Consider the following 27,357-nt stretch of genomic DNA (forward strand, 5'->3'; position numbering starts at 1 on the left):
TGGTGATGTCATCCAACCATCTCATCCTCTGTTGCCGCCTTCTCCTCCTGCCTTCAATCTTTCCCAGCATCAGGGTCTTTTCCAACGAGTCAGCTTTTTGCATCAGGTGGCCAAAGTACTGGAGTTTCAGCTTCAGCATCAGTCCTTTCAATGAATATTCAGGTCTGATCTCCTTTAGGATGGACTGGTTGGATCTTCTTGCAGTCCAAGGGACTCTCGAGTCTTCTCCAACACCACAGTTCAAAAGCATCAATTCTTCAGCGCTCAGTTTTCTTTATGGTCCAACTCTCACATCCATACATGACTACTGGAAAAAACGTAGCCTTGACTAGACAGATCTTTGTTGGCAAAGTGATTTCTCTGCTTTTTAATATGCTGTCTAAGTTGGTCATAGTTTTTCTTCCAAGGAGCAAGCATCTTTTAATTTCATGGCTGCAGTCACCATCTCCAGTGCATTTAGCACTCTTCAATGCAAGTGGCCTGAGGCATGTGTCTGAATTCATCTATGGCATGAGTTTCCTGATGCTACCTTTTGTTTTAGTTTGAAGCTTGGTCTCTGTGAAAGGGAGAGTGTCTCTTTCAGATGCTGCCCCTAAATTTCCTAAGACCTAGTGGTACAGAATATCACTAAGGAAACCGGATTCACAGAGGTTTATAAAATGTAAAATTTTGGCTCAGTAAAGAGGTCCTGTTGAGAACACACGGATGATTTCCATAATCTACCATTTAAGAAATCACCCACAGTGATGTGATAGGATGGATGTGCGAGAATACAAGCAACAGTGTGCATGCTATGGGTTTAGACTGAAAATTTGAATCTGAGGGAAATAACATGTTGGTGAGAATAAGTTTCAAACATTATTAGAATTTCATTGTATGTGTTAGGTGGAGGGGCCTTCCTTAAAATGTCTTCCCTAGGGACCATCACAGTTGATGTATGGCAAAACCAATACAATATTGTAAAGTAATTAGCCTCTAATTAATATAAATAAATTTATATTTAAAAAAAAGCCCTTGGTTCCATTCACTCTGGGAGATATCTTTTAGAGAAATTTCATTTTGATAAAGTAAAGATTTATTGTTTCTGGTGTAAATAATCTCATCCACATGTGTGTTTTGAAACACCAGGGCTTTTTAAACTAGAGCAAAGCTGTACTACATATTCAATAAGTTCTGTCAACATCGAAAACTATTTTTCTTCCCTAACCATAGCCATCAAGTTGTTTAACAAGAGGGACTGGGGCAGCTGGGAGGAGCATGCTTCTAGAATAGCTAAAGCGAAGCTTCCTGCCCTGGGCTATCTGGACTGCTTCGAGGCTCTTTTGTCCTGTGACTTCCAGGATGAATTTGGCTCCAGGGAGACCAGGCAGGAGACGAAGGGAGGGAAGGCACGAGCTTGGCGGGGATGGGGCATTTCTTCCCCCTGTTGCTCTGCTGAGAGGTCACCTGGGGCTGACTGAAGGTCACTGCCTCCTTCTGCCCTTTAACACTATTCTCATCCTGATAACTCCATCTCCTGTGGTTCTGAACAGTCTCCTGCACCGTCGAGCTCTCCTCAAACTTCCCTGTTCCTACAGAGCCCCTGTCCGTGGGGACCACTCCACTCTCCCTACAGTTCCCTCAGCAGGAAGAGGCCTCTTCTCACACCAGGCGGATCCTGCTGGCCCCAACCCACAGTGGAGGCTGGTGTCTGCCTGAAGCTCTTTCTCCTCCAGGGTGACAGGCAGGATTTGATTTGTCCCCAGGAAAATGTTAATATTTTTATTGAAGCAGAAATGACTTCTAATTCAGGAATGGAGTCTGTGAAAAATGTAACAGTTTCGCTGTTGCTTTACCTTTTTGGATAAGAAGAAAGTTTCTATACTTAGGCTGTGGGGTTTAGAATTTCTTTTATCTTTCTTTGTTGGCTTAGTGTTTTTTTTTTTCAGTTTTAATGTATTTTAATTGAATTACAGTTGATTTATAATGTGTTAATTCCTGCTATACAGCAAAGTGATTCAGTTATATATATCCATACACACACATTCTTTTTTAATATTCTTTTCCTTTATGGTTTACCACAGGATACTGGATATAGTTCTCTGTGCTACACGGCAGGACTTTGTTGTTTATACATTCTACATATAAAAACTCACAGCTGGTACGCCAACCTTTCACTCCATCCATTCTCTAACCCCTTTCCTCTTAGCAACCGTAAGTCCGTTCTCTATGCCTGTGAGTCTGCTCCTGTTTCCTAGATGGCTTCACTCGAGTCAAGTTTTACATTCCACATATAAGTGACATCATATGGCATTCGTCTTTCTCTTTCTGACTCACTTCACTGAGCATGATAAGCTCTAACTGCATCCATGTTGCTGCAAATGGCACTATTTTGTTCGTTTTTTATGGCTGAATAGTATTCCACTGCATAAAGTTACCACGTTTTCTTTATCCATTCATCTGTTGATGGATATTTAGGTTGCTTCCATGTCTTGGCTATTGTGAAGAGTACTGCCATGAACATAGGGGTGCATCTGGTTTTTTGAATTCTGGTTTTGTCTGTATATATGCTCAGGGATTGCTGGATCATATGGTAATTCTATTTTTAGTTTTATACTGTTTCCCACAGTAGCTGCACCAACTTACATTTGACTTGGCTGCTTTTGTTCATTGTTGCCATTGTTCTTAAAATGGTCTCAGAAAAATGAGCCTTGACAAAACTTGACTGGTGGTGAAGCACACCTTATTCCCACTCTGCCCACACACTTGTTGCCCTTTTTGTCCTTATTCTATTTCCTATCCTTCTCCCATCCCCACCCTCCGTCCCATCTGTGATTTATTTATCAAGGTCTTGATCTCTAGGGATGTCCACATAGATGTTAGCTGATAAAGTTTAGTATCTTTATGAGGGTCTCTTACAATCTAGAAATCCTTCACTGTGATGGTGGGGTAGCAGGCAGACAAAACACAATTATTATTTTAGCCACAGGATCCATTTATCACCTTCATTTTCTCTTCCTTAGCATTGAAGTGGTTCCCTAGGGAGAGTCATTCCAGCAAAGGAGAAACAGCCCAAGCAGGTCTGCTTGACCCTGCACAATGCAGTTCTAAGGGATCTGCAGAATCATTTAAGAACTCAAAGGGCAAGACTGACCCGAAGTCCACGACCATTTATTTAAGGAAAAAAACCTGGAAAACAAAATGCAGAACCTTGCCTTCCTCAAAGGTCACTGTTAGCAAGAGTGACCTTCTAGTTCAGAAGTTAAATTGTTCCCAGTTTCTTTTTTATTTTTGGCAACTGAAACTTTTCTGCCTCTTGCCTCTACAAAAAAAAGTGTCACATTCAACTGAAAGACACATCAACTGATGTATCAGCAAACAAATAATGAAAGAAATGGGAAAGAAAGAAATGATTGTTACTATGCGTTCCTTTTAAGGGCAGTTTTTTGCTGTTCTTTATTTCTTATGTTGATACATGCTGCTCTGGTTTTATTAATTATCCATGATGATTTGAATCCCCCTCCCTCCTTCACCCCAGTTAACTTGTTCATTCCTGTTGATGGGTGTTTCCCTCATTTTTTTCTTACAATGCTGTAGTGAACCTTCTCTAGCTCAAAGCCAGGCACAAATGCAGAGATGTGGCCATTTTGCTCCAACCACTCTCACTCTCTGTCTTCCACATCCTTTTCCAGGGAGCCCTATTCCTCCACCCCATATTCAAGCCACTCTGTTTGGGCTCCATCTCTTTGCTCTTACTGTCTGACCAGGCCCGTGTTTCCACAACCTGTTTTGGCATTTGCCAACTTGGCTTTACCCTTGGGAACTCCTCCAAGAGGAGGCTTTTGTTTCTGCCTTCCAGCTTAAGACCAGAGAGAATAGGTAAGAGCCCCACCCTGAGCTCCACAAAGCCTGTGGGACTTGCCATAGCTGGACCAGCTCTTTCCTGGCCCCTGCCTGACTAGACTGCAAGCCCAGAGGTGCAAGAAGGGGCCTGGCTTAATCAGATCCCTGATAGATGCTCAGCTCAGGAACAAGGCATGGCACATCAAGGATGATTGTAAAGTTATTTTACGACTTAGTAGGTTAATTTCCATTACTTTTAGGTGTCAACTGCCTTGTAGAAATAATAAAGATTAAAGATAGATAGATAAATAGATAGATCTGTCATAAGCCCAATATCCAGTGATTGATGTAGAATACACACGTAAGTGCCTCAAGGGAGAATCTGTGAATCAAGGAGAAAAAGACTTTTGTATGCTTTGCCTTCAGAGTTTCTAAGAACAAGCCTTTTAAACATCAACATTTCTGATGCCATACCATGCCAAAATTTTCTGTAGTATTGCACGCCTTACTCTCTTTTCTCCCAACACAAAGACATGTCTTCTCAATGAGAACATTATTTGTCAGTAAGACTTCAAATACTGCCCCTAATTTCCTGGTCTGATCAGAGAGTACACTTTCACTTTCTCAAACAACGTTCTTCCACACTCACTTTTTTGTCCTTCCTATTTAACTATTTCTCTATGATCATGTACACAAAGTAAGAGAATGCTGAGAAGCAAAAGGAAGAAAAGGATTTAAATCACCTAAAATCCCACTAAACAGGGGCAACTCCTGTTTACATTTGGTGGTATATTATTTGATAATTTCTCCCATGTGAATACATATATAAACTATTTACTGTATAATATTATATATGTACATATATATGGTGATGGACAGGGAGGCCTGGCGTGCTGCGATTCATGGGGTCGCAAAGAGTTGGCCACGACTGAGTGACTGAACTGAACTGAACTGACATATATATTACAAATACACACACACACACCCTCTTCATGTGATCTGTCTGATTGTCTTCATAAACCTCAACTTAGTCTCCCTGTGTACCATCTCTTGTTATCATAGAATTCTTTCTCAGTCTTCTTTGATGAAACCATCTCTTTGTTTACAACTTCTCCCAATTACATCTTTTTGTGGCTTTCCCCCAAACCAAGAATTCCACTAAATGGTCATCTGCTTCAAAAACCATCACTTCCAAATTTCATCTTTTTTAACCCTCTTTTTTGATTTTTTAAGTGAAGAAGTAATTCAAATATCACAAAATTCACCTTTTTAAAGTACACAAGTCAGTGTTTTTTATGGTATGTTCTCAAGGTTCAGCTTTCATCACTATAATTAATTTCAGGGCATTTTTGTCACAACCAAAAGAAACCCTGAAACATCAATAGTCACTCCCCATTACCCTCGCCCTCCACCTCCTGGCAAGTAGTAATCTACTTTTGGTCTCTATTTATCTATTCTGGACATTTTATACAAATAGAATCAGTAAATATATGGTATTTTGTGATTGGATCCTTTCACTTTGCATAATATCTTTGATGTTCACCGATGTCATAATGCATGCATGCACGCTAAATTGCTTTAGTCGTGTCCAACCTTTAGTCTTTGCAACCCTATAGACTGCAAGGAGATCCAACCAGTCCATTCTGAAGATCAACCCTGGGATTTCTTTGGAAGGAATGATGCTAAAGCTGAAACTCCAGTACTTTGGCCACCTCATGCGAAGAGTTGACTCATGGGAAAAGACTCTGATGCTGGGAGGGATTGGGGGCAGGAGGAGAAGGGGACGACAGAGGATGAGATGGCTGGATGGCATCTCGGACTCGATGGACGTGAGTCTGGGTGAACTCCGGGAGTTGGTGATGGACAGGGAGGCCTGGCGTGCTGCGATTCATGGGGTCGCAAAGCGTTGGACACGACTGAGCAACCGAACTGAACTGCACTGAGACTGTAGTCCACCAGGCTCTTCTATCCATGGGATTCTCCAGGCAATAATGCTGGAATGGGTTGCCCTGTTCTCCTCCAGGGGATCTTCCCAACCCTGGGATTGAACCCCTGTCTCCTGCAGCTCCGGTATTGCAGGGAGATTCTTGACCACTGAGCCACCAGGGAAGCCCCTACGTGATACTATACACTATTTCATTCCTTTCTATGGCTGAATATTATTTCATTGTTCGGATCACTACATTTTGTTAACCCTTTTATCCACTGGTGGATATTTGAGTTGTTTTCCCCTTTGGATACTGTGAATTGTGCTGCTATGAACATTCATGTACAAACATTTATGTGTCTGTTTTCAATTTTGGGGTTAGATATTTAGTAGTGGAATTGCTGGATCATATAACTTTATGCTTAACGTTTTGAGGAAATACCAAATTCTTTTCTGAAGTTGCTGCACCATTTTGTACATCCATCAGCAGAATATGAGGATTCTATTCTCTACACAGCCTCACCAACACTTGCTATAACCTGTCATTTTGATCACAGCCATCCTCGTAAGTACAAAGTAGAATCATATTATGGTTCTGATTTATACCTCTCAAGTGAATAATAATGCTGAACATCTTTTAATTTGCTTATGGGCCATCTGGATAACTTTTTTGAAGAAATGCCTATTCAGATCTTTGCCTGTTTTTAAAATTGGGTTATTTGTCTTTGTATTGCTCTAAATTTAACCTTAAATTAAAAAAAATTTTTTTAAATTATGAAAGTATGACAGCACATTTACAGGGGACTTGGAAGATACAGAACAAAGTTACATATAGTTCCACTATGTATTATAATTATTTTTTAAGTAGATAAATTAAGATTTTTAGTTGGAGTTTCAATATCAAACTGTCAAAAATTATTACGACAAATAGACAGAAAAGCAGAAAGCTACAGTAGACCTGAAAAGGACTATGAACCAATTCAACATATTTAAGATTTATGCAATTTTCACACAAGAGCAGGGTACAAATTCTAATCAAGTTCTCATAGACTATAAACCAGGAGACACTATAACATATCCAGGGACATAAAACAGGACATAAAACAAAAAAAATTTCATGGTCTAAAAGTGAAATTTTTTTTGTTTTATGAAATCATACAGAGTCTGTTCTCTTATCACTATGGAATTATAGTAGAAATCAATATTAAAAGATATTTGAAAATAACCCACATATTTTCAAGTGTAATGTGACATTTACCTAGAGAGATCTTTGACTTAGCCATTGAAAGCCTCAAGAAGGTTAAAAGACTGAAAGAGCACAGAGGGTGATTGCAGAGAAGGAAGTATTTAAAGGAGAAGTGAAGTGTCAGTTACTCAGTCTTGTCCGACTGTTTGTGACCCTGTGGACTGTAGCTCACCAGGCTCCTCTGTCCATGGAATTTGGCTCCAGTCAAGAATACTGCGGTAGGTAGCCATTCCCTTCCCCAGGGGATCTTCATGACCCAGGGATTGAACTTGAGTCTCCTGCATTGCAGGCAGATTCTTTACCATTTAAATGAGAAATTAATGTGAAGGATACTTTAAAAACTCCATGTATTTGGAAATTAAATGTCCACTTTTAAATGAGGAGTGTATCTAAGAAGCCTATGAAAATATGATAATTAGAAAATATTTGTAATAATAAAAATGAAAAGAGAATTTATCAGAATTTGTTGCATGCAGCTGAAGCTGCCCAATGCAAGTAAATACAATGTGGAATCTTGAATAAGGTATGAAAATAAATAATAGACTAGCATAAAATTTTGTGAAATTTGAACAAATCTGTACTTTAGTTAATAATACTGTATCACATGTTAATTTCTGTTTTTTTAAACATAATATTTCTTTATATTTTCAGAATTGGATTAGAAATTTCATACCTCATTCAAATTTTTTAAACAAGATCACTAAAATAATAAGCTTTCTAGACTTTCAGCAGTAATATTAGATGTAAACTTTTTTGAAACCAGATATTTGCTGCTTAGTTGCAAACTAAGCCTTCAGGAAAGATGATATGAAGGAACATTTCTACATTAGAAAATCATCTTACCACTTGCCCACAGAAACCAAATATGCTTGGCTCTTATACACCATAGACATAAAGAGTCGGCCATCTGTGCCATCATCTACAGTTTTCATGATTTATGGGGGTTGAAGATAGTTATGTGGCTTATGAAGGAACTAGCTTGCAATCAGGATATACACTGTTAAAATCTGGTTGCCTATACAAAATTCAAAATGTTTATTGTATGTTCCATAGAAAACAGCACAGGGAGGAGGTGGTTTAATTACTGATGTTAGTTGTTACAATGTCTAACTTTACTTAGACATAAATGCAAAGGAGCAGATGAATCCTAGCAAAGTTTGCTCTATGATGAAACCATCTAGTCAAGGCTATGGTTTTTCCAGTGGTCATGTATGGATGTAAGAGTTGGACTGTGAAGAAAGCTGAGTGCCGAAGAATTGATGCTCTTGAACTGTGGTGTTGGAGAAGACTCTTGAGAGTCCCTTGGACTGCAAGGAGATCCAACCAGTCCATTCTGAGGGAGATCAACCCTGGGATTTCTTTGGAAGGAATGAAGCTAAAGCTGAAACTCCAGTACTTTGGCCACCTCATGCGAAGAGTTGACTCATTGGAAAAGACTCTGATGCTGGGAGGGATTGGGGACAGGAGGAGAAGGGGACGACAGAGGATGAGATGGCTGGATGGCATCACTGACTCGATGGACGTGAGTCTGGGTGAACTCCAGGAGTTGGTGATGGACAGGGAGGCCTGGCATGCTGTGATTCATGGGGTCGCAAAGAGTTGGACACGACTGAGCGAATGAACTGAACTGAACTGAACTGAACTGAAAGTTTCATTATCCCATTGAATTATATTATGAGATGAAAGTATGGTCTATTGGAAAAGACTTTTGTCTATGAATATAGTAAAACCACATTTTAACAATGTACCAAATCTTCTTAGAATAATTGTGTTTAAAGAAACAAATTATATTTACGAAAACCTTACCAATCACTGTTAATATACTGGTTAAGTAAAAATGAAATAAAAAGTGCAAATATAATCCAGTCCTGAAAATTCTAATTGTGTGAATAAACATCTCAGTGAAAGTTTGAGATAGCACTTCTGAAAGTGTGTCCATCCTGGCTAAAGCTTCCATCAGTGACAAACTGTCTCTTAACAAGGATGCCATAAGAATTCCTGGGACCTTTCCAATGACCTTTCAGTCCTTCTTAGTTTAAGACTGGTTGCTGGCTTTCACTGTTCTCAGGACAAAGACCTCAAGGCTCTTCTCACCTGTGAACTCTACTCCTTGCAGCACTGTTTCTCCCGGCTCACCTCACACCACACAAGCTGGTCTCAAAAATCTCTCCTCTGTCCACGGGAATGGTTTTTCCTTCCCCTTGGTACCCATACCACCCACTCAGTATCTATCTCACACACAGTGAGGGAGCTGCAAAGGTTTGCTGAGAAAATGACAGGCTATATTTGCCATGTTAATCCTTGCTTCCTGATTTGGCTCATAAGTTCATCCTGCCATTAAAGTTTCATGTGTGTTAAAATTTGGCCCATCTCTCAATATTTACTTCTCTGTGGAGCTTCAGCCATGCAACACTCTTTTACTGATTGCTAATTACAGGCCAGGTGAATAGAATAGACTTGATAATAGTGGAGATATGGGCCTTGCTCACACACAGCTTCCAGTCCAGCATGGTGGTATAATTACACGCAAATGAACAGATGAAGAACCATCTATCATTGTAAGTGCTTAGGGAGCACTGGGGGTCACACTGACTTCATATGGCACTCATCTATGCTTCTCATTTGGACATTTATTGCACATCTGTGCAATAGAGTTAATATTGTTACTGTACAGTTAGTTTTTAAAAGAAAGTATGTATCTCCTACCTCTTTCATTCAAGACTGAAAGTGTTTCTGAGAGCAGCAGTGTACGGTGGGTATTTAAGAATATGTCATTGATTACCATGTCCTTGGGCAAAAGCACTGAGAAGCATATTCAGTTAAATTCTAAAATGTTTAATTCTTGAGTTTCCATAAATATGACAATTTGTCCTAATATTTGTACTGGTATATGTAGTTGAAGGTCCAATGACCAGCCAGCTAACATCTGTTGACAATTTTTACATTGGAATACCACTGGCCTAAAGTGATCTCTTTAGGGACTAGGATTTATCAAAGTCATGATTAATAACTCTGGCATTAACTAATCAGGCATTTGCTGTTGTTGTTTAGTCGCTCGGTTGTGTCTGACTCTTTGTGACTCCATGCACTGCAGCATGCCAGGCTTCCCTGTCTTTCACTATTTCCTGGAGTTTACTCAAACTCATCTCCAATGAGTTGATGGTGTCATCCAACCATCTCATCCTCTGTCGTCCTCTTCTCCTCCTGCTGTCAATCTTTCCCAGCATCAAAGTCTTTTCCAATGAGTCAGCTCTTCGCATCAGGTGGCCAATGTATTGGAGCTTCAGTTTCAGCATCAGCCCTTCCAATGAGTATTCAAGGTTGATCTCCTTTAGAATTGACTAGTTTGATCTTTTTACTGTCTAAGGGACTCTCAAGAGTCTTCTCCAGCACCACAATTTGAAAGCATCAATTCTTTGGCAATCAGCCTTCTCTATGGTCCAACTCTCACACCTATTCATGACTACTGGAAAAACCATAGCTTCAACTAGATGGGCCTTTGTTGGCAAAGTGAAGTCTTTGCTTTTTAATACACTCTCTAGGTTGGTCATAGCTTTTCTTCTAAGGAGCAAGCACCTTTAAAAAATTTAATGGCTGCAGTCACTGTCTGCCGCCAAGAAAATAGTCTGTCACTGTTTACATTTTTTGTCTCTAATTGCGATGAAGTGATGGGACTGAACACCATGATCTTCATTTTTTGAATGCTGAGTTTAAGCTAGCTTTTTTCACTCTCCTTTCTTATCTTCATCAAGAGGCTTTTCTGTTCCTCTTTACTTTCTGCCATTAGGGTGGTGTCATCTGCATATCTGAGTCAGGCATTACGTCTACCTATTAGTTTAATACAAGTTAAGCTGATCTAACACAAGGGTGAGATATACCCTTTAATACAAGTCAAGTTGGTCTAATACAAGGGTGAGACATACCTTCCAGCTGACGAAGTAACAGCAAGAAGGATAATTTGGCACACTTAATTTTAGTAAGGTTGTGGGGGAGAGATGCTGTGTGCTTATATCAATTTTGAATTGTTTAATGGAACCATTAAATTCAGAAACATTTCTAAGCAGAAAATTTCTTAATGGGTATCTCTATGCCTATAAGCAAGAGATGCTGCTCAGATTATATTATTCTTCTAAAAGAGAATCCTTCCCTCTCTCTTACTACGTTTAACACTACTAATCTATAACATTCACTTTTTGTAACATCAGAACTCATTTATAGATTAAATGCAATTCTCTGTGAAGTAAGGAAAAAAAATGGAGGCTAAAATAACTTGACCCAGTAAATTTCTTTTTTATGATTAAGGGGAATAGATCCTAAAAGCTTCCTAAGTGGGAAAGGCTCTTGGGAGAGAGCGAGCACCATGGCAACCCCAGGTTCTGTGTGCGCAAGACCTTGGCTCTGATGCTGTCTTCCTCTGCCCACACTCACTGAAATGTTTCTGTAGGTTCTTCTTTCTGGATCTCTTCCATGGAGTCCTGACAGCTGTTTTAAGGTCTTCAACTCCTGTCAGGCTGAGTTAACAAGTGGTCACATGTGGTTGAGATGGGGGCACTCCGAGGATGTCACACGACATCCGGCCCATGTTCACTGAATGTTTTCATGATATATTTTGTACCTTGGAGAGAATTACATGCTGGTTCACAGTGTCATGCCAACAGGCTTTGTGGGCATTCTTTACACAGAGTATGTAGAATCTTCCAGACAAATAAAACCTTTGTGAACAAAAATCTGCCAGGTTTAACCATCATCTGTTTACATGCTAGGTCAAATAAAGAACTAAGTGAAGTAAGCCTCAGCAAAAGACAAATAGTGCATGATTTACCACTTATATGTTGTATTAAAAAATACAACAAACTAGTGGATATAACAAAAAAGAAGCAGACCCACAGATATAAAGAATAGATATAGAGAAAAGCAGATATAGAGAAAATAGATATAGAGAAAAAACTAGTGGTTACCAGTGAGGAGAGGGGAGGGGCAGGGGCAGTGTAGCGATAGGGGATTAAGAGGTACAAACTATTAGGTATAAGACAAGCTACAAGGGTAGTGCAAAGAGATCAGACCTGTCAACCCTAGAGGAAATCAACCCTGAATATTCATTGGAAGGAGTGATGCTGAAGCTGAAGCTCAATACTCTGGCCACTTGATGTGAAGAAGTGACTCACTGGAAAAGAGCCTGACACTGGGAAAGGTTGAAGGCAAAAGGAGAGGGGGGCGGCAGAGGATGAAATGGTTGGATGGCATAACCAACTCAAAGGATATGAATTTGAACAAACTCCAGGAGATAGTGAAGGACAGAGGAAACTGGCATGCTGCAGTCCATGGAGTCTCAAGGACTCAGACATGACTTAGCGATTGAACGATAACAACAAGAAGAAGGATATATTGTACAACACAAGGAATATACCCAATATTTAATAATAACTATAAATGGAGTATAACCTTTAAAAATTGTGACTCACCTATATTGTACATCTGTAACCTATAATATTGTACGTCAGCTATACTACAATTAAAAATAAGAAAACAAACAAACAAAAACCAACAAACAGACAAAAAGAACAAACAATATTTGTTGACCTAAAGAAACCGATTTTACCTAAGGCAATAAGTTAGCAGGCCCCAAATAATGCCTTCTTCAAGTGAAAGGTAACTATTGCCAGAAGTACTTTTTCCGTCTGGGAATTAAGTGATTGCATGTTCTACACAGTGGATAGATTTCCACGCAGATAGATTTTAACAGTCATAAGCAATAAAAGAAATAATGAAAGAAAAGAACAAAGCGATCATGAGAAACAACTTTCATCTTCATCTGATTCTCACTCATGTTTCATCCCCACTCAAAATTTGAGGATAGGAAGAAATCGAAAAGTTGAAAGAGTCCTAGGAGATGCACATATGTGGAAAAATGCTGTTATCTTACATAATTGCTGAAGTGTGATTCAGGAGCGCGCTAATGAAGCATAATAGTTCTCAGCATTTTGTAATAATGTTGGTTTTATAGACAACCTAAGGAGAGAGGAAACAATTTACATGGTCATTCTAGACACCATCCAGATTCCAAAGAGACTCTCTGGAGTTGTCTGTGGTCTCCCTGACCTATTTACTGGGAGTGTGAAAAATAAGCTTGTCCTACGATATGTGATGGGTCATTTAAAGTTAGCAGAGAGCTGCCTTAATTCATAGAGAAATGATGTAACTCTCAGGACTGGAAAACATTTTGCTCAACAGCAGACCTCTGCTGTTTCCCCAGAGATCCATTTCATTTGGATAAATGAGCCAGCAGAATCTCAAGAGCTGCCTGATGCGTCCTGAGAGGGATGTTTGAAATCCTTCTCCCTTTCCTTTCATTAGCTGCCAGTCTAATGAAGTGATGAGAGTGTGAGAAATTCAAAGGATCAAAGGAGGAACCAATGGCTCCTAGACCTCAACAAGCCCTCTCAGCGTAAAACACGAGGTAATTATCAAGATAAGAAATTAAACCCTCTTTCCTGTTTTTCTCCTCTTTTCCCCTGGTGATGTAGGTGCTCTTAGGATAAGAAAAAAAATTTAGGGTAGATATAATTAAGTTGTCAACCAGATGTTACTGCACTTTCAACATGGGAGCAGATGAACGATCTGGATGAAGCTTTGATTTTTATTTCTCTTGGGGAACCGTGGAGCCAAAATATAGCCACAGGGAACAGTGGAAATCCCAGGGACTTGGCTACACTTCCATTCTCTTTGGGCTCCACTACTTAAAAAAAAAAGTCACTGGACTCTGTTCCATTGCTTCATGGGACTCAGCTGTCATTCACTCCACTTACAGGATGCATCATCCCTTAATGGGCCCCTAAAATGTTCATTATTACCAAAGACACAGCCATGTTTGTCTTCTCTTCACGATATCACAAATCAAAAAAAGCATACACGTTTTTGTTGTAAGCTGATACCATGTTGTTTAAATCCTTTCATGCAGTTAAGAAATAATAATGATTACTTCTTGTCTAATAAGCACTAACCTTTACTGCATGCTCACTATGTACCTGGCCCAGTTCTCGTGTTTGAGGTACGTTCACTGACTTGAGGCTCACAATGGGAGTGGAAGGCAAGGGTTAAACTTTTTACCTTACAGCTGCAGGAGTGAAGGCATAAGTCAAGGTAGCCCATCCAAGCTCATGGAGTATAATGAGAGCAAAGGCAAGGTTTGAACCCTTGTGGGCTCTGCTTCCATAGCCCAGGCCCTCACCCACATTGGGCACTGACTTTTGTGATCTGATGGCCTTCGAGAGAGTATTTTTAAATTACTCTGCAAACTTCTGAGCTTTCCTGTTTCTCAGACTTTCCAGGCATGAAATAGTTCATATGAGAAAGGGAATTATTTACTTTGTGGAATACAGAGATCATAAACCCACCTTTATTGCTCATCCACTGAAAAACATCATACAATGATTTTCTTTATAATTAGCAACAACCTGGGCTTCCCAAGTGGCGCTAGTAGTAAAGAACCCACCTACTAATGCAGGAGACATAAGGGACATGGGTTCGATCCATGGGTTGGGAAGATCCCCTGGAGGAGGGCATCGCAACCAGTATTCTTGACTGGAGAATTCCATGGACAGAGGAGCCTGGTGGGTTACAGTCCATGGGGCTGCAAAGAGTAGGACACGATTGAAATAACTTAGCGTTAAGTAAATCTCTAGTCCAGTCTCCCATTGAAGGGAAATCATCCCGCTTAGCCTCCACTACTTGTGTCTCCTCCTTCAGCCACTGAATCAACACATGAAGCCCCAAGAATGGCACCAACCTGCAGGCTGTGCACTGAAGACAGCGCCAATTGCTAGAAAAACCTGGGTATCCTGTAGTCTCCTTCCACTGGTACTACTGTTCACATTTGAAACAAAGAATGCCTCTTCTTCCTCTTCTATATGAGCACTTTAACGAGCAGACAGCCACCCCATTCCTCTGGGGTTTTCTCTTCTACAGAAAACAAAATCTCATTTTTTCCCCCTCACATTTCTCTGGTTCACCAATCTGCTTCCTTGTTGCCTCCTACTGGACACATTATGAGTTGCCAATGCCCCTGGTCAAAGGTTCATCACAGAATTAGGTACAGGGATCTCAGTGTGTCCTAGCTTTAAGCCTTGGGTCCTACATTAAAGCTGGCAGCTCTATGGCATGCCTTCCATGGCCGGAAAGTGTGGCCTGATCCCAGATCCTGAGTCTCTCTCCCATGGAGCCCATCACATTTGCTTCATTTAGGCCAACAGTCTTCAGGACACAGAAAAGACTTAAGACTCCTAACCCTTAGACTCCATGCATTTTCCCTTTCATTTTACACATGGAAAAGGACTATTAGCTCAAATGAAATCCTGGCCCTGAGTTAGTCCATTTGTAGTTAACTGTAGACACACATGTGGGCATGTGACTGTTTCATTTTAGAGAACCCGGAACTGACTGGAGTGTTGAAATCTCAGGGTTATAGACTGATAAGTCTCTGAGAAAAACAAAACAAGTATGCTATTTGGAGGACCCTGCCATCTGCTTTTACCAAGTCATTCATTCAGGGTTACATAAGAGTTTTCAAAATATTTTTCTCATCTGAAAGAAGGCAACCCAGGAAGACTTGAATTTGTTCTCAGAGAAAAAGTCACTCTGGAGTACGTTAAGCTAATGTCACACAACCATCTCTTACAGTCTGAATTCTCAGGCATCAAGGGCTTGGCCTCTTCTTGTGCCTTTGCTTATATAATCTTGTTCTTTCAGATTCCAGGGAAGATGGAAAAGAAGTTCTGATGATTGTTGACCGATTCAAAGCTTACTTCTCAGAAGAGTATTTGCTTTTAAGAGAGGTACCCTTAAGTGCTCAGATGGAAAAAAAAAAAGTAGAACCTGGTGGACTAGAATCAATTAGAAATGGACTTGGGGGCCATCACACCACAGAGCCCCTCACCCATAGGAGTCTACCTGGAAGGTCAACCCTGCCTGCATATGACCTCCTTCCCTTCCTCACAGGACATGGTTATACTTGGCCAACGCAGGGACACAGTGAGGCTGTAGGTGAGATGGGGTTATGGAATTCTAAGTGCTTTGTCTGTATTTATTCAATCTTCCAAATAACACAAGTATCTGTGAGGCACCTGTAAGTAAGTCACCCAACTATAACTGCTCAGTTTAGCACAGTGCTACACACGTAGTGAATGCTCAGCCATATAATTGCCACTGTGAGTTCAGAATGGTAATATTTTGGCATGTGTTAAGCCAAGGTCCACTTTTGTATTTTATCAACAAAGGAAAGTTTTGTTTTGCATAAAAAAGTTCAAGGGACTGCTTGAAGGACTTTAGAGAAACAACTATTACATAAGTCATTATAAAGCTCCCTTGGCTTTCAGATCCCCTTGGACAGGAAGCAAACTGACCTATGAGCCATTAGTCTTACTCTCTAGACTTGAACTTCCTTTTATTTCAGACATCTCATCCATGCACTGAGAAAAGACAAAATGAGTTCCCACATCCCTTCCAACCAAAATTCCAGGAGATGTTCATTTCACGATGAGTATAGTAACCAAGGAATCTCCTGAGGGCTTACCATCATTTAGAATTGTCTTGACCTATGAATGAAATTCTCTTTAGGTACTCCCCAAATCAGGCCAGACTACCGCAGTGTGACTTTATTCTCCCAACACAGCCCGGGTGACTCAAGTGGTAAAGAATCCACCTGCCAATGCAGGAGACGCAGTAGACGTGGGTTTGATCCCTAGGTCAGGGAGGCACCCTGGAGAAGAAAACGGCAACCCACTCCAATATTCTTGCCTGGAGAATTCCATGGACAGAGGAGGCTGGCGGGGCTGCAAAGAGTCGGACATGACTGAAGTTACTGAGCATGCAGCATATTCTCCCAAAACACCTGTTTCGTTGAGATGTCAAATCAAAAAGTCTGCTTTCCTAGAAAAATCTTCCAAGTGAGTTCCCCGAGATTTTAGGCTTGGGCCTCTTCTAACTAAACTGATAAGGCCCAATGTTTGTCTATCTGTCTGTCCTGTAGCCTGAGGAGGAATCCTATAGGGGCAAAATCTTCATGGAAACGTGCTTCTAGAAAACACATAAGTCCTGGCTCATTGTGAATCTCTTTGGCTGTCAATAATTAACTCTGGGACTCCTAACCGCAGCAGTGGTGGAGGGCAGAAATTCTGTTTATACATACACAATGCTGAGAACTAGGGGTGAAGGCTTATCACGGGCGAAAAACAACTGTCTCCACTTAGATCGAGTGTCTTTGTAGGTCTAAGACTAGCCTGTCGACCCTGCTGAGAGCCTAGGCAGGGGAGTTGAAAACATACAGCATGTTTTGCAGTGTCTGTTTCTGTTCGGAACACTGGGAACACGAGGAATGTCTTCCCAACCAGAACAGTGCATTATATGATGACCAGGTGTAATGGGTCCAAATAACTCACAAAGAGTCGGAAACGACTTAGCGACCGAACAACAACAAGCTGCCAAACATCAAGACTAAACTTCATCTAGACTCACCAGGGAGAGATCTTAGAGATCTTAGTGATCTCAGAGGATGTCTCTTCTCTACCCAGAGGAAGCACTGATACTCCATAGAGGCCGAAGTTCACTCAGAGGGAGCGGCTCTCCCCAAGACTCCAACGGGTGCTGGCACTACTTGGAACACCTGTTCTGGTGCCCCTGGCCCTTTAGGTCAGGGACGATAGGGTGACGTCAAGACAGTCAGTATAAAAACCTCACTGAAGCAGACAGGGAGCCTAGGGTGGACCTGGCTGATTCCTTTTGGTCCATTTTGATCAAACAGCTTATTTCTAATATCACATGGAATATTTTCGTAAAATCTCATCTCTCCATTGCAAACTACTTCACACTGGGAAGATGGCTATGACTTCTCTGCTGCTTTGAGAATAAGTATTTTTGCTTGCTTGGTCCCACTCCTGGGACTGACCTGGCAGCTCTCAAGAATCAGGCCCCTGCTCTTGCTGGGGTTGGTGCCAGGGCACCCAAGGTGGCCTGTGGCTGAGATGTTCTGAGGGTAATTGGAGGCAGCTGGTGTGCAGCAGGAAGGGCACCAAACCAGCAGAGTCCCAGCTTTTTGCCTCAGTAGCTGGGGATCTTGGTCAAGTCAGTTTCCATATCTATAAAATGGGTATAGGAATCTCTATCTCAGGAGGTTGTTCTGCAGGATAAATGTAAGCAGTCTGACACATTACAGACAGAGGATGGATCACTGTCATTAATGGCATGGGCCCCAGGTGGGGGTCACGATACCAGAGTCCTAGGTTCCTGTTCCTCGTTAATTCAATGACCATGAACCGCTCACTTCTCAGCCTTCTCTACCTTCTTTACAGGATTTCCAAGATCTTTTTTTTCACCTGAAGAGTCTATACTTCCCTGACTCCAAGCCCTTCAAATAAAAGGAAAGGAAATTCAGCCCAGAAAGGTGAAATCACTTGTGCAAGGTCACAGAGCCTGGGGGGCAACAGACCAGCAGGTGTCCTCCCCTCCAAGTCTAGGTTTCCTACTGGAGGGCAGAAGCTTTCCTGTTCACCTAGTGAGAAGAGACAGGAATTCGAAAGGCAAGAAGGAGCGAGGGACCGTGCCTTGGCCTTGGAGGTCAGTGTACATGTTTCTAAGATGAGGGTTGTAGGACGTCAATCAACAACAAGGTCCATCCTTTCAAAACCGCTCTATGGACAACCACCCTTTTGGTATCTTCTGCCACTGCAACTCTATATCCCCAGTCTTTTTCCTCAGCAGCTACAGTTGAGTTTGGCCTGTGTCAGCTATCCTCTCTCCCAGGTCCATGCCATCTCCTTAATCCCTGGCTGGTGCAGTCATGGGGCAGCCTCCCACAGAGGTCAAGGGGCCTGCTAAAAAGAAGAACCTGGTGATGCCCAGAAAGCTCTATGGAGAGGCCACTGGGTCCTTTAGGCCCAGCTCTGGCAGATTTCAGCAGCTTCTTTACCTGGAATTCACTTGGGGCCACCAGATTTGTTTAACCATCCACACAAAAGATCAACACACCTTATTTATTTTTTAAAGGGCTGATTCTAAGGTGAACTCAGGTGAGCAAACACTTTACTCAGGTCGGCAGCTCCCTTAGGCGGCCTGGGGTCGGCCCATGTGGATCACCCTTCAGTGATCTTCATCTCCAAGGCTGGCAAGCTGGCCCGGTCCCAGCCCCTAGGGCTGAGTCACTGACAATGGGAAATTTCCTTCCATGGGTTCATCAGGAAGACAGCACCTTCCCTGGTTCCTTTCTAAAAGAAATAGGAACTGCTTTGTTCTCCCTCTGGGCTAGTTGCATCGTCCAGTAGGCACAGCTTGGAGAACAGGGAAGAAAAAGCACAGACGTCATTGAGCCTCCACATTCTCATCTTGCACCTGTTAGCCAGGAGGATTATCCAAAATCCTCACTTGGTAGGTTATAAACCCTGACTGACAAAAAAGACACAAGCTGTGAAACACTGGTAAGGACATACTGGTGCAAACCTGCTGAATTTCAACCCTGCCATCCTCTCACCTGGCAGTTTTTAGTTTATACCTGGCATCATTTAGCATTATTGAGAGCTTCTAGGTGTCAGGCACTGTTCTACAGGCACTAATTCATTTAATTTTCACTGAAGAATCTACTTACATGGGGTTATGGGTTAAATTTCTCCAAGCCAGGATTCAACAATATGTGAACCGTGAACTTCCAGATATTCAAGCTGGTTTTAGAAAAGGCAGAGGAACCAGAGATCAAATTGCCAACATCCGCTGGATCATTAAAAAACCAAGAGAGTTCCAGAAAAACATCTATTTCTGCTTTACTGACTATGCCAAAACCTTTGACTACGTAGATCACAGTAAACTGGAAAATTCTGAAAGAGATGGGAATACCAGACCACCTGACCTGCCTCTTGAGAAACCTGTACTTAGCTCAGGTAGCAACAGTTAGAACTGGACATGGAACAACAGACTGGTTCCAAATAGGAAAAGGAGTACGTCAAGGCTGGATATTGTCACCCTGCTTATTTAACTTATATGCAGAGTACATCATGAGAAATGCTGGGCTGGAAGAAGCACAAGCTGGAATCAAGATTGCTGGGAGAAATATCAATAACCTCAGATATGCAGATGACACCACCTTTATGGCAGAAAGTGAAGAGGAACTAAAAAGCTTCTTGATGAAAGTGAAAGAGGAGAGTGAAAAATTTGGCTTAAAGCTCAACATTCAGAAAATGAAGATCATGGCCTCTGGTCCCATCACTTCCTGGGAAATAGATGGGGAAACAGTGGAAACAGTGTCAGACTTTATTTGGGCGGGGCTCCAAAATCACTGCAGATGGTGACTGAAGCCATGAAATTAAAAGACACTTGCTCCTTGGAAGGAAAGTTATGACCAACCTAGATAGCATATTCAAAAGCAGAGACATTACTTTGTCAACAAAGGTCCATCTAGTCAAGGCTATGGTTTTTCCAGTGGTCATGTATGGATGTGAGAGTTGGACTGTGAAGAGTTGGACTGTGAAGAAAGCTGAGTGCCGAAGAATTGATGCTTTTGAACTGTGGTGTTGGAGAAGACTCTTGAGAGTCCCTTGGACTGCAAGGAGATCCAACCAGTCCATTCTAAAGGAGACCAGTCCTGGGTGTTCATTGGAAGGACTGATGCTGAGGCTGAAACTCCAATACCTTGGCCACCTAATGGGAAGAGTTGACTCATTGGAAAAGACCTGACGCTGGGAGGGATTGGGGGCAGGAGGAGAAGGGGACGACAGAGGATGAGATGGCTGGATGGCATCACCGACTTGAAGCACATGAGTTTGAGTGAACTCTGGGTGTTGGTGATGGACAGAGAGGCCTGGTGTGCTGCGATTCATGGGGTTGCAAAGAGTCAGACATGAGTGAGCAACTGAACTGAACTGAACTGAACTGATGGGTTAAATTGTCTCCCTGTTAAATTCATATGTTGAACCCCCAGCACCTCAGAAAGTGACCATATTTAGAGACAGGTTCATTACAGAGCCAATGACATCAAAATGAGGTCATTAGGCAGACTTTAATCCATTATGACATGTCCTTATAAAAAGGGGAAATTTGGATGTAGACAGTCATTTGGAGTGGACGTCATGTGAAAATGAAGGCAGAGATTGGAGTGATGTATCTACAAGCTAAGGACACACCAAACACTGTCAGCAAATCACCAGAAACTAGGTGACAGTGAGGAAGCAGAATTGTTTGCATGGCTGTCTGAAGGAACCAACCTTGATCTCGTGTTACTAGGCTCCAGAACCTGTGAGACAATATGGTTATATCATTAAAGCCTCTCCGTTAGCGGTACTTTGTTATGACAACCCTAGCAAACCAATACAGGTGAGAAACAGAATGATCTCATGTTACATGTGGACACTGAGGCACAGAGAGGTCAAATGCTTCCCTAAAGCCACACAGCTCACAAGGGGCAGGCAGTTTATTCCAGAATGTGTCTTCTTACCTACATTAGAAGGGGGTGTTTGTCCGTTGCCAGGCTCAGAGACTCAGCTGCCTAGTATATCTTCACAGCCTTTTGGGGGTATGTTTTCTCTTGGATTCTGTGCAGGGACACAACTGTCAAGACACTCGCTCTACCACGGGATAGCAGACCTGTGTGGGCTGGACTATGGCTTCACTAGGGAGAGATCATCTGCTTCTTCCTCTTTGCAATAGGACTGTGGCCACCTGATGCGAAGAACTGACTTACTGGAAAAGACCTTGATGCGGGAAAGATTGAAGGGCGGAGGAGAAGGGGCTGACAGAAGATGACATCACTGACTCGATGGACATGAGTTTGAGCAAGCTCTGGGAGTTGGTGATGGACAGGGAAGCCTGGTATGCTACCGTCCATGGGGTTGCAAAGAGTCAGACACGACTGAGTGACTGGACTGAACTGATGCCCAAATTAGGCTTCATTTCAAAGGATGCGTATTCAATTGTTTAAGACCAAGACAGAATTATTTTTAAATACTGCAGTTGAGAGGACAGATGCTGGAACAACCTGCTTGCCACTGCTTAGCCGTGTTGCTCTGGGGAAACACTGACTCTCTATGCCTCAGTTTCTACAGGTAACATAAGATCATTATAATATACTGCCCACTTGTATAGGCTGCCGGGCTGCCACACCAAAGCCCCACACGCTGAGTGGCTTGTACAACAGAAATTTATTTATAATCTCATGGTTCTGGAGGCTAGCTTTTATCAGGAGGAAACACTTACATGATGTTAATTTTACATGACAAGAGACTGTAAAAGAAAGCAACAGAGTCACTGACACAATTAACAAGAACAATTAACACCAGAACAATTAACACCAGAACAATTAACAAGCGAGCTATTTTTCTGAAAGCCTGCTGTGCCAGCTTGCCTTCCCCTGACAGGAAGCCCGAGGTGGCCGGTGTGGAGAATGACTTCCGAGGAACACCATTTCCAGGTGGTTTTATTGCAACAGCCTCCTAAGTGTTCCCTGGGCCTCTAGGCTTGCTCCTTCCAAACTGATCACCACATTTTAGCCAGGACTGCCCTTCTGTAAATGGGAATCTGATCGCACATCTCTCCTGTGCACAGTCCTTCTGTAATCTTCCGTAGCCTCAGCCTTCTTGCCAGCCTCAAAGTCCATCCTGAGCTGCTCTGCCTTCTGGCCTCAGGTCTCCCCCAGTCTCCAGGCCACACACTGAGGGTTCTGACCACTTCACACCCTAGGTTCCTTGATACCACCCACTTTCTAGGGGCCTCTGCTCCCACACAGGGATTCTCCAGCCAGGAACATGCTATCTGGGGCCCTCCTCCTCCACACCTCACCCTCAAGACTCAGGTCAGGCATTAAGTCATAACAAATTCTTCCCAGAGCAGCTCAGTTGGGTCCCAGGCCATTTCATGCATACCCACTGCCCTGGGGTCTTTCAGGACTACCAAGTTCTTCACACTTGTTATCCCCATTACTGGTCCACGTGCCTGTGTCACCAACTAGCTTCTCAGGGACAAGGACTTTCATTTCATCTCTATATCATTAAGACCTACCTTGTTATATAACTGGTGCTTAATAAACATTTATTGAGAGAATAAATAATTTGTTGTGAAATGAATAAATGAATGAGTTGTAGTTTAATATTATAGCCAGGGCAAGGACCTGGACTCTGTTGTGGGTATCTCTGCTGTCATGTGCCCAGATATTCAGGGTCTCTTGTGAAGGAGCTAGTGCCACTCTCAGCTCTGTGTCTTGCTATTCCCGACTCTGTTTTCTGGGAAGCCCAGACCTCTTGCTGAAGTTTTACCTTTGTTGTGGGTGGATATTTAAATATGCTCCAATGCTAGTGGCTCAGAAATACAAGGTAAATGGGGAAAAAGGGCCTAGACTAAGATAGAAGGAAGTTAAGTCTAAAGAGTATTCTGGAAAGCTGGGGAGAAAAAGTATGAGTGGGAGGAGGAGAGCAGGGAGTCCCAGTTCCAGGACAGAGTAACGAGCCTCTTAACATTTCCACGCATAGTCCCTCTGATGAAGGCAAACACATAGAAACATGAAAATGTCATGCTGGCGAGCACCCAAATGGTAGATGCCCTCAAAGAAGAGATGGATTGTGGTGAGATGCAGGCACTATCCTTCTCGTAGAAATATTTGGAATCAGAGAACTAACTTGCTGGTAGTTCTCTGGGAGCCTGTGTGTGTGTGTGTTAGTCGCTCAGTTGTGTCTGACTCTTTGTGACCCCATGGCCTATAGCCCACTGGACTCCTCTATCATGGAATTCTCCAGACCAGAGTACTGGAGCGGGTAGCCATTCCCTTCTCCAGGGGATCTTCCTGACCCAGGGACTGAACCCAGGTCTCCTGCACTGCAGGCAGATTCTTTACTGTCTGAGTCACCAAGGAAGCCCCTTTGTGCAAGAAATGCCCTGGAGACCAGCCAGGCTCAGCAGAAGGGGCCAGCTGCCCCAACACTGACAGACGCCTGGCTCTTCCCTGCCTGCTGTGTCTCTGGCTACATGGAGGTGCTGGGGCCACTTCTGCTGCCCCATGGTCAAAGGAGCTTCAAGGCTGGCACCTTGGAAACACACAGAATCAACACTGGGCCACCCTCTCCATGGGTATGTCCCCTTTCTTCATGGGCTGTCATTTAGGGTGCCTCAAGGTGGGAAGGCAGTTACTCCTTATCCCACTCACTGCCCCTACCTCAACCCTCTGCATCTAATTAACTGTCCACCCTCACCCTCAGTTTCCCAAGAGACTGGGAGCAAAATGTATGTCTGGATGAGCCCCTACTGTTCAAAACAGGCTTCGGGCCAAGCAGCCCACATTCCTTCCCCCAGATAAGAAATTCTCTGGATTTCCAGTGGTTATGACTCCGTGCTTCCACTGCAGGGGCATGGCTTTGGTCCCTGGTTGGGGAACTAAGAGCCCACATGCCACACAGAGCAGCATAAATAAATAAATAAAACAACTAGTTCACAAACATTAAAAAAGAAAGAAAGAAGGAAGGAAGAAGAGAAATTCTCAAGCATTCTCTACCCTGGTCCTGACTCTCTGAGTCAGGTAAGTATGAACGGGGTATGGACAAATCCCAAGCAAAATACCCTCATTGTCTTACCGGATTCATTCACCTCTTTCATCACAAGGAGAGAAAGTGATACGGGTATCAAGGAATGCAAGTATCACACTCTGCAGAGGATCTTATTTTAAGCAGTGAACTTGCCCAAGACAAAGGTCTGCTTGATGAACTCTTTTGCTTTGGAGCACTACCCATGTGATGAATTTTGATTGGTGAATAGCTATTGACCCTGCAGTTTCTGAGCTGACTTTCCAGCTCACCTGGAGGACCATCCCTTCCACCCAGACTCTAAGCTGCACTCCCAACAGCTCCCACATGGGCTGCTACTCTGTGGCAAGGACCTTTTCTCCCCTCAAATACGAACATCTGGAGGCTTTGGCTCATCTCCTCTCACAGCTGTTTCCTAGCACCTGAATCCCCTGCTTGCTCTTCCTGTTTCCATAGCGATTATTTGGGCTAATTCTGCTGCATTGTGATTGGGCTGAAAAACGAATGCTTAGAGAGTTGGATTCTGATCCCTTGGTGAGAGTGCCTTCTTTCAACCTGGGATGTGAGGTTAGCTTGAAGCTCCCTTGGTTTTCCTGGGTCCCTACAGCTTGCCTCTGGTTCTGTCCATGGAACATCTCACAAGAGAGATGGATTCTTGGTTGAGGAGGGGAACATCCCAGGCAAGTTTTGCCCCACTACAATTAAAAAAAAAAAAAAAAAGGCTCAGCAGAGCGAGCAGTGAAGACCTGCCTGAGATGACCTCAGGAGCTTCAGATCTCCTGGTGTTTGGGCAGATTTGCTCTTTAGGAAAGATCTTGGAAGGTTGAAAGGGTTCAACAAATATTTATTGGATGTCTGCATTGTACTGGGCTGATGGATGATGTGGTCATTGTTCCTGCCCTCATGAAGTTTCTGTCTATAAGAACAGGAAAGGCCTAGTGGGAGTAGGTGGGGAGCTGGCTTCTCCTACCGAGCACTGGTCTCAAGAAGCTACCTTAGGTCGATTCAGGCCTCTGCACTAATATTTATTTTTCCACTTCAAACCTTCCTCCTTTCTTCTATGACATCCCTTGGACCTCTCTGCTTTCTTGCCATCCACCCTTTCCATGGTTTCTGCCTTTTATCTCCCCAAATGGATAAAAGTCCTGTGATACATCCATACAATGTGAGATTACTCAGCACTAAATCAAAATGCTTCCAGTGACTCAGCAGTAAAGAATCTGCCTGCCAATGGAGGAAACGTGGCTTCAGTCCTTATGGTGGGAAGATCCCCTGGAGAAGGAAATGGCAACCCACTCCAGGACTCTTGCCTGGAGAATTCCATGGACAGAGGAGCCTGGTGGACTATAGTCCATGGGGTCACAAAGAGTCAGAAACAATTTAGCAACTAAATAACAACAACAACAAAAAGAAATGAGCTATTGAGCTATGAAAAGACATGCAGGAAATAAAAGACATGTGGCATATAACTAGGTGAAAGAAGCCAGTCTGAAAACACTACAGCCTGTAGGGTTCCAACTATATGAGGAAATTCTATGTGGAAAGGCAAAATTACAGAGAGAGTAAAAAGGGCCACTGGTTGCCAGGGGCTTGGGGGAAAGGAGGCGGGATGATGTGGTGAAGCATAGGGGACTATTAGGGCAGTGAAACTATTCTCTGTGACATTGTACTGGGGGATACATGACATTATGCATTTGTCAAAACCATGGACCTTTGCAACACAAAGAGTGAACCCTAATGTAAACTATGGACCTTAGTTAATACTCATGATCCATACTGGTTCATCACTGTAATAACTGTACCATACTAATGCAGTTCAGTTCAGTTCAGTCGCTCAGTTGTGTCTGACTCTTTGCGACCCCATGAAAGAGTTGCAGTGCCAGGCCTCCCTGTCCATCACCAACTCCCGGAGTTCACTCAAACTCATGTCCATCGGGTTGGTGATGCCATCCAGCCATCTCATCCTCTGTCGTCAGCTTTTCCTCCTGCCCCCAATCCCTCCCAGCATCAGGGTCTTTTCCAATGAGTCAACTCTTCGCATGAGGTGGCCAAAGTATTGGGGTTTCAGCTTTAGCATCAGTCCTTCCAATTAACACCCAGGACTGATCTCCTTTAGAAGGGACTGGTTGGATCTCCTTGAAGGGAGATCCAAGAGATTCTCAAGAGTCTTCTTCAGCACCACAGTTCAAAAGCATCAATTCTTTGGTGCTCAGCTTTCTTCACAGTCCAACTCTCAGATCCATACATGACCATTGGAAAAACCATAGACTTGACTAGATGGAGCTTTGTTGGGAAAGTAATGTCTCTGCTTTTGAATATGCCATCTAGGTTGGTCATAACTTTCCTTTCAAGGAGTAAGCGTCTTTTAATTTCATGGCTGCAATTTCAGAACTAATACCCTAAAAAGATGTCCTTTTCATTATAGGGGACTGGAATGCAAAAGCAGGAAGTCAAGAAACACCTGGGGTAACAGGCAAATTTGGCCTTGCAGTATGGGATTCAGCAGGACAAAGGCTAATAGAGTTTTGCCAAGAGAAACACTAGTCATAGCAAACACTCTCGTCCAACAACACAAGAGAAGACTCTACACATGGACATCACCAGGTGGTCAACACTGAAATCAGACTGATTCTATTCTTTGCAGCCAAAGATGGAGAAGCTCTATACAGTCAACAAAAACAAGACCGGGAGCTGACTGTGGCCCAGATCATGAGCTCCTTATTGCTAAATTCAGACTTAAATTGAAGAAAGTAGGGAAAACCACTAGACCATTCAGGTATGACCTAAATCAAATCCCTTATGATTATACAGTGGAAGTGAGA

At 42.7% G+C, this 27,357-nt stretch overlaps 1 protein-coding gene across 2 annotated transcripts in view; it reads right to left on the bottom strand.

Annotated features, from left to right (window-relative positions):
• PRLR (prolactin receptor) overlaps window positions 1-27,357 on the bottom strand; it is a 155,182-nt gene that overhangs the window by 120,497 nt on the left and 7,328 nt on the right. The gene's annotated exons all lie outside the window — the stretch shown is intronic.

The sequence above is a fragment of the Oryx dammah genome, unplaced genomic scaffold (assembly GCF_014754425.2).
Source record: "Oryx dammah isolate SB20612 unplaced genomic scaffold, SCBI_Odam_1.1 HiC_scaffold_20, whole genome shotgun sequence".
Taxonomy (NCBI): Eukaryota; Metazoa; Chordata; class Mammalia; order Artiodactyla; family Bovidae; genus Oryx; species Oryx dammah.